Raw genomic sequence first — 17,241 nt, forward strand, 5'->3', positions numbered from 1 at the left:
GAGACCTCTGGGATCCTTCTAGTCACATCTGGATGAGATGGGAGGTGGGGGATCGCTTTCTATTGAAGCCCTTTCTGTTCTGTGCTGCAGGAAAATTAAAAAAATAATTTTTGTCTCAGTATATCATCCATGTAATTGATATTAGTCATTAATGGGGGGGGGGGGGAATTATTAATGTGGACTACTGTTAACATAGGTTATGTTACCACAAGTCGTGTTAAAATAGCACCATGTGTGGTTAAAAAAAACCCTGTTTTTTAATGGTAACCCAGGTTGATAACTTCCTCCCTTAAAATGTTATTATTTTCCTCCTGAGAAAGGATGAGCTAAAAACTGAATTGTGATGGCAAACTGATATTCAGAAAATCAAAATAGGAAAGAGCAACCCAATTGCTTTTGACGTTACACTGGCTCCCAGTCAAGGCCAGACTGTTCTTCAAAACTAGCACTCCCATTTCCAAGATACTATTAGGCATGTCCCCTGACTACATGCTAGACTTTATTGAACTATCGCGGAGGAACACAAGCAGAGAGACTAGAAGCTATCTACTATTCCATCTGCCTAACTGTAGAAACATAATCTATAAATCCATCTACATGGCTGGATTCAGCTACCTGGGCTCTACATGGTGGAACTCGATCCCCAAGACGCTAAGAAGCATCACTGAGTACCTTCAGTTCAGAAAAGGCCTGAAAACCTACCTCTTCAAGAAATATTAAGATTAACAACTCACCACCCATGACACATTTCGTCCCACACTGAATGTAATGTACAGAAGAAAACACAACGACTGTAATGCAGGGTTGTAGCTATTGGGGGGGGGCATGGGGGCCTGAGCCCCTGCAAATGTCATCTGGGCCCCTGTTTTGGCTGGCGGGGGGTCCCCAACCCCCGCCAGCCGAAGCCTTCTTCAGTGCGGTCTCCCACGTAGCCGCGTTTGCTGCCTGCCCCTGCTCTTCTTTCTTCTTGCTCCTCTTGTGCACGCTGACGCTTGTGAGGGGGCGAGGCGAGGCAGTGTGTGTGTGAGGGGGCAGTGCAGCACTCAAAATGTGCCCCCAACCTTGGGCTCTGGCCCCCTCCCACCGTGAGGTCTGGCTACACCCCTGCTGTAATGTAATACTAAATAGAAAAGAATGTAACATCTACTACAAGAAAAAACTGTAAGCCACATTTATTTATTTATATTTTTGCTCACACCTTTTTCAGTAGTAGCTCAAGGTGACATTCAGGTACTCTGGATATTTCTCTGTCCCAGGAGGGCTCACAATCTAAGTTTGTACCTGAGGCAATGGAGGGTTAAGTGACTTGCCCAAGATCACAAGGAACAGCAGTGGGATTTGAACTGGCCACCTCTGGATTGCAAGACCAGTGTGCTAACCACACTAGGCCACTCCTCCACTGAAACCTGTTTTTGGATAATTGTGGGATATAAGAACGAACAACTAAATAAAAAGTTGAATCCAGTCCACTTACAGTAAATGAGCTGAGCGAGGCTAATTCCCCACTAGAGGGTGCAAGAGCTTAAGGATTGAGTGCAAGGCATCTGAGTTGGAGGGAGGTCCTGAAAAGGGAGGGACTGGCTGGAGAATTTTCTAGTTTGCCAGCGGCTCTCCTCTCCCGTGTAGCTCTGCTAATAACAGATCCGCCCCTCTCTCCAAGCTCACACCTGACGTCGGTGCTTCTCTGACAGGTGGAGAAAACAGTCAGACTCACTGCAGCTGCCGGACTAAAACTCTGCTGCTCTTTGTGCCCGGCCACACTGGGACTTGTCAGGAGCTCTGAAACTACAGGCTGAGCTTAGGGGTCAACGCTTTACCGGGATAACCCAGTACCAAACCGTGACACTTGGAAAGTTAAAGTTAACACGATGCCCCATTCATTGGCAAGTTGGGTTGGAAGAGATCTCTGGAAATGGGATCCGGAGATGGACTCCGAGGAATTGGAGAAGATGGTGTTCTGATTTCTCTTTTTTTGATTGTGGGGACTGTGTTACTCCCTGTGATTTTATTTAGATGTAAAGCATCAAAGCTTTCAGCCTGAAGGACTCTTTTTTTTTTGTTTTTGTTTTTTTTTAATGCTATTAACCCAAAAATTTAGGAAGACAGCCTTTGCTTTTTTTTGTTTCTTCTTCGAAGTAGGCGTTTACTGACATAAACACTTGATCCCCCAGAAGTCACCTTTCTGGGAAAAAGGTACCGAAGTGTCCCAACCTCAGGTCTCAAGAACCCCCCCCCCCCCCCAAGACAGCCTTGCCAGGTTTTCTTTCATTTCTTTTTCTTTTGAACACAATCTGTTAAATACATTTTGTTTGTGCTGCCTTAGCGCTTTACCGTGGCAGTGATTGCCACGCCGGGATCGGCTTAGAAATCACCCCAACCCCATCACTTTTTTTTTTTAGGGGAGGGGGCAGTCATTTCTCTACTTTATAAGACTGTATTCCAGCACCTAAAAATGAAAGTGCCCGTGCCGGGCCCGACCAATTGCTCTCCTCTCTGCTATCAGTTCTGAGCGCTGCCAGGGTGGGAGATTTCCAGGGCAGCTGTTCCGGGCTTCATTTGCTGGGAGTGGTTTACCTTGCGAGCAGATCTGTGCACTGAAGCGGACAGAAGAGCCTCTCTTAGCAGTTGTACGCATACAGTCGCCAGGTAATTACTGCAACTTCTTTGGTGCTTCCTCCCTACGCCACCCTACATGACTTCAGGTATTTTTTTTTTAAATTATTATTTCATCCATGCAGGAATGAAGGAGCTACATAGAGGGTTTTTTTCTGATCGGTGTCAGTTCTAAAAAAGTAGCCTTTCCCTTCCCTGCCTTAGAGGATTGAGCCCCCGGTGGCATTAAATCCTTCCCATTGCCTGGGCTTCACTTCCGAGCTCGCATTCTGTCCGTGTGATGCAGGGCAGAATCTGTCAGCGTGACTTCCGCGCACAGCTGAGCTTGGCATGGAGGGTGCAGTGAACTCCTTTCCAAGTAGTTTTTACTTCCAAACCGAATCCTAAAGCGGGGACACTGGTAATTGTTTGCTAAAAAAAATTAGGAGGTTTTATTTTTCCTTTCAAGGAGGAGTCTTGTTTTGATAAAAAAAAACAAAACAAATGCATAAAGAATTTTATGGGGGAGGGGGGCATTATTATAAGATCCCAAATCTAAAAAAAAAAAAAATCCAGACAATGGTTGGCAGATATGAGCTTTTTCTCAATATCCATTTTTCCCTTTCTGTTGTATGTGGCACGAATCCGATCTGGAGTTCACCTTCATTTCCCCATCCCATCCTCCCTTAAATCCTGATTCTTCTGCCTCCACTGACAGGCTTTTCCATGCATTCACTTGGAATAAATATTTCTCAGTGTTCCGCTTTATAGCTCGATATCTGGTTTTACAACTTCTTTTCTGCTGAAAACTGTTTGCATGCTTTATACCTCTGAAGTATATAAAAATGTCTGTATGATGTCTTCCCCCCCCCCTCGCTATTTGTATGATATAATGGGATATGCTACATTTTAATGCTATTTTTTTTACATGTGACCAAAATCAGCTGATTGGAGATAATTTAGGAATTTAAAACAAACCTTTAGAAATGTCTTTTTTTGTTTTTTTTTTTTAGAGTTCTCTGAAACACTATGCATTTCTTTTCTTCTGTACTAAGCCACGCTCAGAAGTGGCCAGCGCTATTTGTAGCGTGTGGGGTTTTCTGTGCGCTGCGGCCTCTTTTGGCATGGCAGTAAAATGGCTGCATTTGTCTAATTTCCTGTAATGGCCATGTGCTAATTTCCCAATTAGCACGTGGCCATTACCGCTGGAGCCTTTACTGATATCTGTCTACTAGCTGGTAAGGGCTCTCTTGCTACACTCGTGCTATTCGGGCAGCACACGGCACTGTACCCGCATTACCCGAATAGCACTGGGCATGCCTACTCTCCACCCCCAGACAAGCCTGCTGCACCTAGGTCCGCCTCACACACCAAAAACCCCCTATTTTTTATTGCAGGAATAGCACTCACTGATCGGCGCACTACCATGGGATGCTTCAGCGCATCCCAGGGCAGTGCTTTCTGGTGTGTGGTCAGCACAACGCTAGTACCTACCTACTGTGACTTAGCAAAAGGACCCCTAAGTCTTTGAATCATGTAAAGAAAAATGTGATTTTAATAGTCTTTAGGAAGAAATCAGTGCAATCATAGGAGGCAGGTAGGTGTTTGGGTGCTGAGCACCCTTAGTATTCGGTCTGTTTCTTCATTGTATCCAGGGAGGGTAATTGTGCTGGGCACCCCAATCATTTTGAAATGTGAGTGAGAACAGATGCAATTTTACAGTAGCCGCCTTGAGTTGAAATTAGTGATTCATATACCGGAAAGTGGTCCAGAATGCACACATACCTAGAAGCTTTTGATTTTCTGTCAGGTCTTATAAATGATATATTGTAAGCGTAATTGATCATTTAATTCTATTGTGGTGAGATAAGGAATTTAGACAGGTCTCCCTGTAGTGGAAAACTGCCATGCAAGGAGTCTCTCACATACTGGAGATGTGGTAAGGGGTGGCACTAGAAGAAGGACGTTAGCATTTTATGTTGTGCTAGAATTTGGTTCAGGCCGAGTTGAAACACTTTGGTGATGAATTAGAGGTCGGATGGTATAGAGTAATTTGTTAATCCAGAATGTGACTTTTTTTTTTTTTTAAGTTTGATGAAGTTACATTGCACCCTCTGAATTGCAGCCAGCCTTATTATTTGTGCTTTCAGCAACTGTCCTGTCCCAGCAGATTTCCTTAAAATCTTAAGTCTGAGCACAGGGAGGTTTAAGTGACAAACTGAAGGTCGCAGAACAAATGAGAGACAGTCATCAAGGCTTGGTCTCCAAGGTGCAGAGTTGTAACCATCTCGCTGCTTGCCACAGGCACGACTGCAGCTGGCGTGATTTCATGACATTGGGAATCCCCAACTTTACAGGCGACAGAAAGTTGTTTTCATGACAAAACTCTATACCACCACCTTCTACCTGGTTTGTAGAAAATAGAGTTCGTTTTGTTTCACTGTTTTATCTGAATTTTTTTCCTACTTGTATTTCTACAAGCAGGAATTTTAGCAGGAATTGTTTTTCTACAAGGATGCATGAGAATGAGATAAAATGCATTATTGCCCACCAGGAAAGAGACTAGCAAGAGGACAACTGTGCTTATAGCAAAAGCAACGTTGATTTCACAGGAAATAGTGAGAATAGTGGGAAATGTACCCATAACCCACGTTCTAGCTTGTGACCTGGATTGGCCACTGTTGGAAGCGGGATACTGGGCTAGTTGGACCATTGGTCTGACCCGGTATGGCTAGTCTTATGTTCTAAAAACATTCACTGCACTGAACCACAGGAGGGTTTAATGGTTATTTGGAATCCCGAAAGGGAAAAGTAGGAATATGGTTGGCCATTGAAGTACTCTGAGCAGTGGAAGCAGGTGGTAGAGTAAAAGAATGTGTTTTTCTCTGTCCAGTGATACTTTTGCAGGTGACACGTGGGGCAGTGGAAATAAATTCAGCAACACAATGAACCTGTAGTAGTTGGGGGAGGGGGGTGAGCAGACACACTTTATGGAGACTGTGTTGTACTCCCCCCCCCCCCCCCCCCCTCACCGAGCAAGCCGCGACCCAAGAAAAAACAAACGCTAATATATTGGATCTTTGGGCAGAGGCAGTGTTTGAGCAGTAACTAAGGAACACATTGTTACTGGTAGTTTTCTCTTTCTAGACCACATTTCCAGTTTTCACTTAAGGCAATTTTTATTTATTATTTATTTATTAGGATTTATTTACCGCCTTTTTGAAGGAATTCACTCAAGGCGGTGTACAGGAAGAATAGATCAAACATGAGCAATAGGCAATTACAGCAGTACAAATATTCAAATAATACAAAGTATGGCATGGTATACTACTTACAATGTCAACACAATACGTAATAGAACATTTTAATTGATAGTGAAGGGTATAAGCAAAGATAGAACATATAGATAGGTGGGAGAGTAAGAAGAGTTAGAAAGTAAGGTGACTGATTTAAAGAAAGTTGTACATGAGGTCAGAGAGATGGTTACAAATGATCTCAGCTAGGGTAGGAGTGGATAAACATTTGCAGCACCTTTCAGGTCTCATAGGTCTATATCTCAAAGAGGTTTATATTCTAAGGGGTTCGTGGACCAACCAATAATGTGCGATTAATAGGGGGTCGATATTTGAAGCAATTTAACCGACAAGGAGAGGCTCCTCCTGGCTGGTTAAATTGCTTGTTCTGGACTGTTTGCTGATATTCAGAGGCACTTAACCAATTAGTGCTGAAATTTAGCAGCACTGACTGCTAGAGCTGTAGCTGGCTATTTTGTGGGTAGTCTGGAGGTGGAGTTGCCACTTATGCAGTTAAGACAAATTGGACCACATAAAACTCAAGTCCTGTCTTTATCTGGTTTTACTTAGGTAGTTACGTGCCGAATATCACACTTAAGCGGATATGGATAGCCAGCCGCATAAACCCTAATATCCAAAGCCAGTGCCCGGACCTGACCCAGCACTGGATATTGGGGCATAAAGCTGGCGCCGGCCAAAAAAGACGCTGACTGCCTCCAGCTCAGTATTTACCCCAGTGATGTTAGCCATTAGGAAATGATCTGGTGTAGGTAGGCCCCTGGGGTACTGGGCGATAAACTGCTACTACTGCTTATCATTTCTATTTTGCTACTAGACATACGCAGCGCAAGTGATCTGCCCACGGTCACAAGCAATGTCAGTAAGAGAGCGGGACCAGAACGCATTTGCAGCCCATTGTTCTAACTACCAGGACACAGGTGTTGAATAGGAAAGGAAAGGTACTTTAAAGGGAGAGGGTCCTGAGAGACACAGGCAAGCATCCTGCTGCTAATTGCAATGACTGGTATCCATCTTGTAGAAGATATGAAGTTATGGTAGGTCAGTATCTCGGTACACATTTCCCCAGTTTCAAGAATTTTATTTATAAACTATATATTGTTATGTTTTTTCTTTTTTTAAAGAAAAGCAACAGAAATATTGAAAGTGTGAGCCGAAAGCTGCATGCTTACGTAGAAGTACATTAAACATGGCAGAATGTGTAATCACAGTAGCTGAGCATGTTGTTTTGAATCACTTTTTTTTCCAGATTATTATTTTTTTTAAAGAATAAATGTCTGCTTATATTCACTGTAAAATATCTAAGCTAGATTCACTTTCAGGTTGCCTAGAATGATTCTTTTTGTGTGTTTTTTTTTTTTAACCATAGTATATTTTCACACCATGTATAGAGAAGTACTGCTTTAAATCGATTTTCTGCATTTAAGGGTAGGCGTTTCAACAATGTAAAAGGTCTGTGATGTCTCTTTGGTTGTTTATTGATTCTTTAATGCACTGGATCCTCCTCATTGCAGGCTTAAGTTTTTTTTTTTTTTTCTTCAAAGTCAGCTAAAGTTACACACACAGGAGGTGGGAAACTAGTTCCCCTGGGTGAATCAGCTGTCACTCAGGCCGGCAGAAAAATCTGGCAGATGCACTTTCTGTGGAGTAAGATGCAGGCATTTCTAAATCTGTGTTTCTCTGCCCTTGCAAACTGCACTACATTCTTTACATATAAGTACATAAGTAATGCCATACTGGGAAAGGACCAAGGGTCCATCGAGCCCAGCATCCTGTCCACGACAGCGGCCAATCCAGGCCAAGGGCACCTGGCAAGCTTCCCAAACGTACAAATATATCATTAGAGTGGTGAAAATTTTGCCATTAAAACGATCCATGCTAGAATGCTGTGCTTTTAGATAGTAACGTAGTAAATGACGGCAGATAAAGACCCGTACGGTCCATCCAGTCTGCCCAACAAGATAAACTCATTTTACATGGTATGTGATACTCTATATGTATACCAGAGTTTGATTTGTCCTTGCCTTTCTCAGGGCACAGACCACAGAAGTCTGCCCAGCACAGTTCTTGTACTAAGTTCTGAAGCTAACCTTGAAGCTCCTTAGAATTTACACTCCAGCCCATCCCAGCCTATTCAGTCACGATCAGGGCGTAGACCATAGAAGTCTGCCCAGCACCGGTTTTGTTTCTCAATTACCGGCGGCGTCCCCTAATCTCCACTAAGATTCCGCAGATCCATTCCTTTAAAACAGGATTCCTTTGTGTTTATCCCGTGCATGTTTGAGTTCCATTACCGATTTACTACTACTACTACTTAGCACCGATTTGCCGAATGCGTTGTCTCAGGACTTACAGTTTGTACTGCCACACATGCAAAGCTGTAGGAAAGCGGGTGCAAGACACATTTACCCAAGCCACAGTCTAGATTAGTAAAAATGAAAAATTAAAAAAATAAAATTAGTAAGCTTTTAGGTTGGCAGTAGCTGAGTGAGAGAGAGGCATATTTTCAAAGCACTTAGCCTTCCAAAGTTCCATAGAAACCTATGGAACTTTGGAAGGCTGAGTGCTTTGAAAATATGCCTCATAGTGAAATACCTGACACAGCTTAATCTTTTTTTTTTTTTCATCTCTAATATTTTAAACCTTTTATTATCATACAGCAGTTATAGTACATTATTACTGCATGCAAATTTCTATGCATACAGAGAAATGAAAGAAGCCCCTTTCCGATACAACATTCTCCTTAGTTGTTGGAGCTGGTGAGGATTTATCAATTATCATATTAGATTTTAATTATAATGTTGGCAACTGCAAGCAACTTTATGGCTGTACAAACAAGGATATTCATAGAGAAGAAAATAAGATGATACCTTTTTTATTGGCCATAACTTAATACATTTCTTGATTAGCTTTCGAAGGTTGCCCTTCTTCGTCAGATCGGAAATAAGCAAGTGTTGGTAGATGACAGTATATATAAGTGCAACATCAAAGCAGACCAATCATATCGGGTATTGGCACACTCACGGAAGAAATATCTGGGCTCATAGAGGGAATTCTGAAACCTCTTGTGCACAAAACAAACAGCTTCATGCAAGACACCACAGACTTTCTGAATAAATTGAAAAATATCAAGCAATTACCACCAAGCACCCTTCTGGTCACGATGGATGTAGAATCACTATACAGCAACATTCCCCATGCGGATGGCATAGCTGCATGTGGGAGGCTCCTAAATACATCCACACTGGACCATCAATACTCACCAGAAACTATTACAAAATCAAATTTATTTTAACTCACAACTACTTCCGCTTTAACAATGATATCTATCTACAAATGATGGGCACCAGGACAGCACCCCAATATGCCAACCTTTTTATGGCTGAGCTGGAAGAGACATTTCTGAATACATACCAGACCAAACCCCTAAAATACTACCGGTTCATTGATTACATTTTTATGATTTGGACTGAGGGGGAAGAAACTCTGAAACAATTTTACAATTCGTTCAATACATACCACCCTACAATCAGATTCAAAATTGACTACTCCCTAGAAAAAGTCAATTTTTTGCACACCACGGTCTCAATCAGCGATGCCTATATACAAACATCTATATACAAAAAACCCACAGACAGATGCAGCTACCTCCACAACTCCAGCTTCCACCCTTCACATACAAACCAGCTTATAATCGAAAGAGAAAAACGCCTATATTGCGACCCAAATCGGGAGATGGGCATCTTTCTCCCGTGGGCGCCCAAATCGGTATAATCGAAAGCCAATTATGGGCGTTTCCAACTGCAGTCCGTTGCGGAAACGGGTAAAGTTGACGGGGGCGTGTTGGAGGTGTGGTGAAGGCGGAACTGGGGCGTGGTTATCGGCCGAGGAGAGATGGGCGTCTTTCGAAAAAAAAGGCGTTTTTACCGCGATTTTGGGTCACTTTTTGTGGACCCTTTTTTTTTCACGAACAGATCCCCAAAAAGTGCCCCAACTGACTGGATGACCACTGGAGGGAATCGGGGATGACCTCCCCGGACTCCCCCAGTGGTCACTAACCCCCTCCCACCAAAAAAAAAACACTTTAAAAACTTTTTTTCCAGCCTGTGTGCCAGCCTCAAATGCCATACCCACCTCCATGACAGCAGAATGTGTTCTATCCTGTGACAGCCTTTCCCTGGTTCTGATGTGGCTCTCGGGTGAGTGTGACACCTTTTCTGTTATGCGCACTGCAGAGTCACATCAGCAATGCATTGTGGTGGGTGTAGGGTATTGGGTTCCGTGATTCCAGTAGCTTGTGGCAAATGCTCACGATCTTGGTAGTTGGTAGGCTCTACTCCCATGATGCTTTCCCCCTGCTTACTGGTCAGAGTGTGCTCTGTTTTGTTTCCGGTAGTCCATGAGGTAGTGGCCATTTTTGTAAGCCAGTTTTAGATCCCTTTCACATGTTAGCCACGCTACAGAACTTAGTTCTTACCTTGAATGTGGCTGAAAGAGGGCATTGTACAGCATTCTGCCAGCTCTGACCTACTGCTCATCTCAGTACCAGGGAGACTCGTTGCCAGTGGGGCACAACCTCTGCAGTTAACTGTGAGTAAGCGTGCTTATTCCAATAAAGGACGTTTTCGGAGAGATAGTCTTCAGGTGTCAACTGGTGTGCCAATGTTATATAGCAGCAACAAGTCCTAGAGGCCTGCGTGTATGCAGGTCCCTGGAGCACTTTTAGTGGGTACCGCAGTGCACTTCCAGGTGGACCCAGGCCCATCCCCCCCTACCTGTAACACTTGTGCTGGTAAATGGGAGGTCTCCAAAACCCACTGTATCCACATGTAGGTGCCCCCTTCATCCCTAAGAGCTATGGTAGTGTTGTACATTTGTGGGTAGTGGGTTTTGGGGAGGGGGCTTGGGGGCTCAGCACCCGTGGTAAGGGAGCTATGCATGTGGGAGCGTTGTCTGAAGTCCACCGCACTGACCTCTAGGGTGCCCAGTTGGTGTCCTGGCATGTCAGGGGGGCGAGTGTACTACGAATCGTGGCCCCTCCCATGACCAAATGGCTCGGATTAGGACGTTTTTGAGCTGGGTGTTTTTAGTTTCCATTATCGCTTAAAAAAACCAAACGCCCAGCTGAAAAACGTCCATTTTTTCAAAAATACGGTCTGTCCTGCCTCTTCATGTACCCGTTTTCGGACATAGACGCCCATGGAGATAGGCGTTCGATTATGCCCCTCAAAGAGATCCATTATTTACAGCCAAGCCACAAGATACCACTGTATCTGCTCTGACCCAAGGGACAGAGACAGACACCTTGAAATCCTGACTGCATCCTTCGAACAGAAAGGCTACAACCCCAAAATAATCTCCAAGAATATTGTCTCCTCCCTCAAAACACCCAGGGAAAATCTGCTACAGTACAAAGAAAAAAAATCCACAGACAGAATCCCCCTTATAGTGACATACAACCCAGAGCTGGAAAAATTAAGAAAAATCATGAAAGATCTGCAGCCTCTAATCCAGGAGGATGAATTACTGAAAGAGATATTCCCATCCTCACGAGTGCTGGCTTTCCGACAGCCACCCAACTTAAAACACAAGCTAGTGAGAAGCAAGCTCCAGATAGAGACTCAAAAAGAAGAGAGTGGCACACATCCTTGCAAAATATATCCAGCTGCAAACTATGCCAAAACATTTCACAGGACCCCACAGTCATTCATGAAGGAAAAATATTAAAAATAAAGGAATCATTTACATGCTCATCTTCCAATGTGGTATACATCATTCAGTGTAAAAAATGTGACGAAGGATGCTATATTGGAGAAACAAGCCAGATGCTAAAGACAAGATTTAATTTACATAGACATCATGAAAAATGACAGTGCCAGCCAGGATGCCAAGCTTGTGGGCCAGCACTTTACAAACCCAGAACACTGTACCAGTGATTTCATAGTAAGCATCCTGAAAGGTAACTTTGAAACAATACAGGAACGTAAGACTTTTGAAGTCAGAATGATTAAATATTTTGACACTCAACAGAAAGGACTTAACAAAGATCTGGATTTTCTAGCCCATTATAAACCATAAAGTTGTATTGCTCTGTGTGTCACCCTTCTCTCCATGCATATCTCACCTATCCACCCCCATCCTGTTAGACTGTCACTGAAATGCTTTGATGTTTCACTGTTATCTACCAACACTTGCTTATTTCTGATCTGACGAAGAAAGGCAACCTTTGAAAGCTAATCAAGAAATGTATTAAGTTATGTCCAGTAAAAAAGGTATCATCTTATTTTCTTTTCCATGTTTTATTTCTATTGATTACCTTTAAAAGTGAACTAACACGGCTACCACACCTCTCTACTCAAGGATATTCACGAGATTTAAAAAAAAAAAAAAATGAGAATTAAAGCTAACACATTTATTTATCCCAATTTGATGGCTTTTGTCTCTCCATCAACACATCAAAGTCAAGTACGATGTTACTTAAAGCAAAACCATTCACATCCCTAATACATGAAAGAACCTGAAAAAATTCTCTGTAGCAGTTCCTCCCACACAAGCAATTAAACACTATGCTTCCCTCCTAAAGCTGACTAAAAACCAAACCTTTAAATTGCTGAGAGAGCCATGCTTTGGCTTTGTTTTTCTAAATGTCCAGTAATTTGGCTCCGTCCACAAATGAAGTGAGAGAGAATTCCAGAGTCTGAGTGTGTGTGAACCATGAGACATCTCTGTTGCAAGTCACTGAGGATGCCCTATTCCGAATGGTAGGTAATTTTTCTTTATACCACAGTAATTATAAGAGTAAAAGGGGGTTTCTTTTTACAATACAGAAACCAACTTTTTAAAAGCATTTTACCACTGTGTAGAGAGAGAGTGGTGATTGTGAACCCCATAGCTTTGCATTTTGGCTTTAAGTGTGTTCTGATGTACCTTGTGGAAATGAAATGTATTTTGTTCTCATTCAACTTCGAGCTGCATTATTATGGGAAATCTAGAGTGAAACATCAAGTGTGCATAAGCCTAGCTCTTTTGACTTTGCAGGGCACTTTACCCCCAGCTGCTGTACGATAACATTGCAGAGTGTAGGATAGAAGAAACTGTTTTGTATTGGATTCCTACCATTCAGCTTTCCTGGTAGAAGCTTGCATGTTTTATAAAAGCTTTCCATTTCTCCTCTGGTCCTGGAGGAAGATTACATTTGTAGTGCCAGGCACAGCCTGAGCAGGGAGCAGGTCACTGCTTGCAGAAGGGGGCTGACAGCAGGGCCCCCAAAGGAAAATCTGTCAATTTGCAATTTCTAGTGCTATAATAATAGCAATTTTATATTGCATTTGGAAATGGCACTATACTTTTTAACTGGGTTAATTTACGGTGGTCAGTGCAGCATGTTGCTATGTCTGGAATCTTTTTTTTTCCCCAACATGGGACCTCCTTCAACACATTGATGCACTATTACAGCAGCCGGGAATGAGTATCCTGAACCAGTCCCTCATGACAAGAGCTTAGTTCACCAGCTAACCTGGACTACATAGTAGGGTACCACAATAATCTAATAGGTGGGGGGTCCAGCCAGGCACTTACCATTTCTCTTTCAAAGACCTGTTTGAGAACCGAGCCTGTTCAGACATGCGCCGTTCAGTGAAAGTGAACGAGACGTCCATCAGATGCAAAGGATAAGCCATGGGCTCGGGAGGAAGAAGAGCAAATGTACAACAGGTACAGATTATAACTTACATGGAAACAAAGTGGAGAGAACTGAGGAATACGCTGTCGAAGGGGGATGAGCTGTTGAGCGTTTTAGATTATAGCTATTCACCTCTGTTAGCAAACAGTATTCCAAATATAGGAAAATACAAGCAAGATCAATGGTGAATTGATTTCAGGTTGTCACACAGTGTTGAAGTGTGTGTGACTAATGTTCCTTGGAAGGGTGCAGTACTGTAATATGGAAAGATTAGTTTTTTAAAAAGTGATGGCAGAAGTACTGGAAAATGGTCTTTGGCTGGAATAAATGAGGCCATGTCTGTAGGTACATATTAAGGCTGCAGCCATGCCTGACAGAGACCAGACAGTGAGATTTAGGAATGAAAGTGCAATTGTCCAGTGGAGCTCAAAGGAACAGTAGTCGGGTCGTGAAATAGCTTTTTTTTTTTTTTTTCCTGATTAGATTTTTCCTTCATAGGTGGTATTGAACCACAAATGTGCCTCATTTAGCATTAGGAGACGCTTTGCTGACAAGTGCTGTTGTTCAAATGAGATTTTAAACTGAACTCCTCTTTGCCCTTTGGACCTAGCATTTTCACGAGAATATGTCTCTAAGCTTCCTGAATAAATCCTATTTTCCAAAGGGTTTGGGGATGGCCATAGGCTAGGGGAAACTTGTTGAAAATTAGAGGCAGTTACATGGTATAGTCATAATTTTCTCACCATTATTGAAGTTTGATGTACCTGTACCTTTCGTAGAGTTGGGTATACTCCAGCCCTCCATGCAGGCATGGTTTAAGGATAGTTATTATTTGCATTTAGCTTGTCCAGTTTGAGCTGGTTTACTTACCTGGGTTATCCCAAAAAAAACCAGGCTTCGCGGTGGCACTCAAAGGCTAGACTTTGCTGTCTCTGTTGAACCGACTTCCAAATTCTCATATATCTGTAACTGTGGACCCACAGAACTGGCAAATGAATCATGCTAATACAATCAGCAAAGGCTTTTTGAAACAGGTATGTTTTAAAAGTGAGTTTGAACCTTTGATGGGTTGTTTCCAAACATAATGAAAGAGGAAGACTGTTTTCACAGAATGGGACCAGGAATACTAAAACAGAGTCCCAAAAAATGTCTAGAAAGACATCGGAAAGAAGGGATAACTGGAGCAGAATGGAGGGAGTGTGAGGCAGAGTGTGGGATCAGATAATGCGACAAGATGAGTGTTAGTCCAGAATGAGTTTATATAGTAGTCGATGTTCAATGGGCAACCAGTGCACTACATTTAAAAGTGGAGTCGTGTTCACAGTTTTAGGCATCTGAAACTAACTTGACTGAAATATTTTGCAAAAGCATTAGACTAGTTCCAAATTTGTAACATGGATTGTGGACTTATTTTTATTTTTTGTTACATTTGTACCCCGCGCTTTCCCACTCATGGCAGGCTCAATGCAGCTTGCATGGGGCAATGGAGGGTTAAGTGACTTGCCCAGAGTCACAAGGAGCTGCCTGTGCCTGAAGTGGGAATCAAACTCAGTTCCTCAGTTCCCCAGGACCAAAGTCCACCACCCTAACCACTAGGCCACAAGTTACAGGTATTGTGCGGCTTTTTAGAAAGGACATACACATCGGTATGGGACATTTCAAGTTCCACTAATGTTTTAGAACAGGGTCTTCTGACAAAGAGCCAGTTCATTAATACATAGAGAAATGGACATATATGTACCGGTTACATGCGGCAGGAGCATCGGTTTTAGAAACAGAAATATCTGAAACAACAATTGAGCCGCAACAGACACACAAACATATATCTTCTGAAGTTTCAGCATGACACGTTTATGTGGTAGTATATAAATGTTTATGGAGGGAAGTTATTAAGTTGGGCTACCAATAAGACGGGTTATTTTACCACAAGGGAATTTAAAGGGGGTTTGGACAGATTCCTGAGGGAAAAGTCCATTGAACATTATTAATTTTTTTTTTTTGGGGGGGGGGGGGGGGGGGGGGTTGCCGGGTTCTTGAAGCCTGGGTTGGCTGCTGTCAGAGACAGGATGCTGGGCTTGATGGACCCTTGGTCTTTTCCCAGTATGGCGGTGCTTATGTACTTATGTAAGTTGTGCTATTTTAGCACAGGGTCTCATTGCATAAAATGGGACCCTGTGCTAAAATAGCACAACTTGTAGTAAAATAACCCGTCTTAATGGTAGCCCACCTTGATAACTCCCCCCCCCCCCCCATGTTAGCCATTTTAGAAATATAAATGTTTACTGTAAGCTGTCATGGTATGATTGCTCTTGCCAGAGTCACATTTAGAGAGACAACATACCCTGGGGGATTAAAGGGGGAACTTTCCCTAATCCCTCCAGTGGAGTGCTGCTCAGAAGAAACACATTCATCAATCATTTTGGACATAGTCTTGCATTCTGTTTCTGAAATGTGGAATACTGTAGTTGTGTGTGTTCATTTTTTTTTTTAGCCCTAATCCCGTCCTGACCATGTCCCCTTGCTGTATACACATTTTTCAGTTTTAGGGGTAAGGGAAAGGGGACAGGATATCTGTAGTTACAGTTTAGGTATTATATACAGGTACTTATTTTGCACCTGGGGCAATGGAGGGTTAAGTGACTTGCCCATAATCACAAGGAGCTGCAGCGGGAATCAAATTTGGTTCCACTGGTTTTTAGTTTGCTGCAGTAAGCAAAAGGCTATTCCTTCACTCCGATATGTATATTCCAGCTTTGGAAAAGGTAACAATATGGGCTACCTTTAAAACATTTTATTTCGTAAAATAGCTCATCTTAACAGTAGCTTACATTGATAACTACACCCCTAAATACTGGTTTATGAATGTCTAAAAGTGAATAGTGCTTTTAAAATAATCACCAATACCTGTGCTTTTCTGTTGAAAATGCAAACTTTATTAGACAAGCATCAGGAAAGGACCTGACACGGGACCATGTTTCAGCACATAAGACTGCCTGGCTCAGGGGTCACAAACACTTTAGATTGTAAAACATATGGTGCATACTAGAGAAGTTGTACTGTCAAACATGCAATGGTCAACTCACATGCAATATGAGTTCAGAGTGAGTTCAGAAAAAGGCGCTTTTTGAACGCCCTCTGTATGCAGCAGCTGTTTTGCTCACATGTTGGATGCGTTTGACCAGTGGTGTTCCTTGGCCGACTGGCACCCAGGTTGGACCGCTGCGGTGCCCTCCCCCCTTCAAGGGTGCAATGTCATTCCCCCCCCCTCCCGGGTGGATTGCCTTTTCCCTTCTGGGGTGCAGGGAGCAGCCGCATGACTGTCGGCTCTATTGGTTCCCAGCTCTCTGCCCCTGAACAGGAAGTAGCAGGGATCTGGCGGAGCTGAAATCTCTGCGGCTGCTCCCTGCACCCCCCCCCCTACAGTGTGCACCTGGGGCGTTTGACAGTACATCTTCTCTAGTATGCACCACATGTTTTACACTCTAAAGCATTTGTGAACTTTGAGGCAGGCGGTCTTATCCGCTGAAACACGGTCCTGTGTCGGGTCCTTTCCTGGTACTTGTCTAATAAAGTTTGCATTTTCATCTACCCGCTGACTGGAAGTCTTTGAGGCATCCTGTAGTCCTCCTTGTGCATCTGGGCTTTTTCGTAGGGGTT

General features: G+C 43.1%; 1 protein-coding gene across 1 annotated transcript in view; it reads left to right on the plus strand.

The window, feature by feature from the left end:
• Positions 1-2,348: 2,348 nt before the first annotated feature.
• The window catches only part of LOC115466700 (sodium channel protein type 5 subunit alpha-like), an 858,490-nt gene continuing 843,597 nt past the window's right edge, over positions 2,349-17,241 (plus strand). Inside the window, exon 1 of the mRNA XM_030198143.1 lies at positions 2,349-2,646. The gene's annotated coding sequence lies outside the window, so the exon portion shown is untranslated. The remainder of the gene's footprint in view (positions 2,647-17,241) is intronic.

This window comes from Microcaecilia unicolor, chromosome 1 (genome assembly GCF_901765095.1).
Source record: "Microcaecilia unicolor chromosome 1, aMicUni1.1, whole genome shotgun sequence".
Lineage (NCBI taxonomy): Eukaryota > Metazoa > Chordata > Amphibia > Gymnophiona > Siphonopidae > Microcaecilia > Microcaecilia unicolor.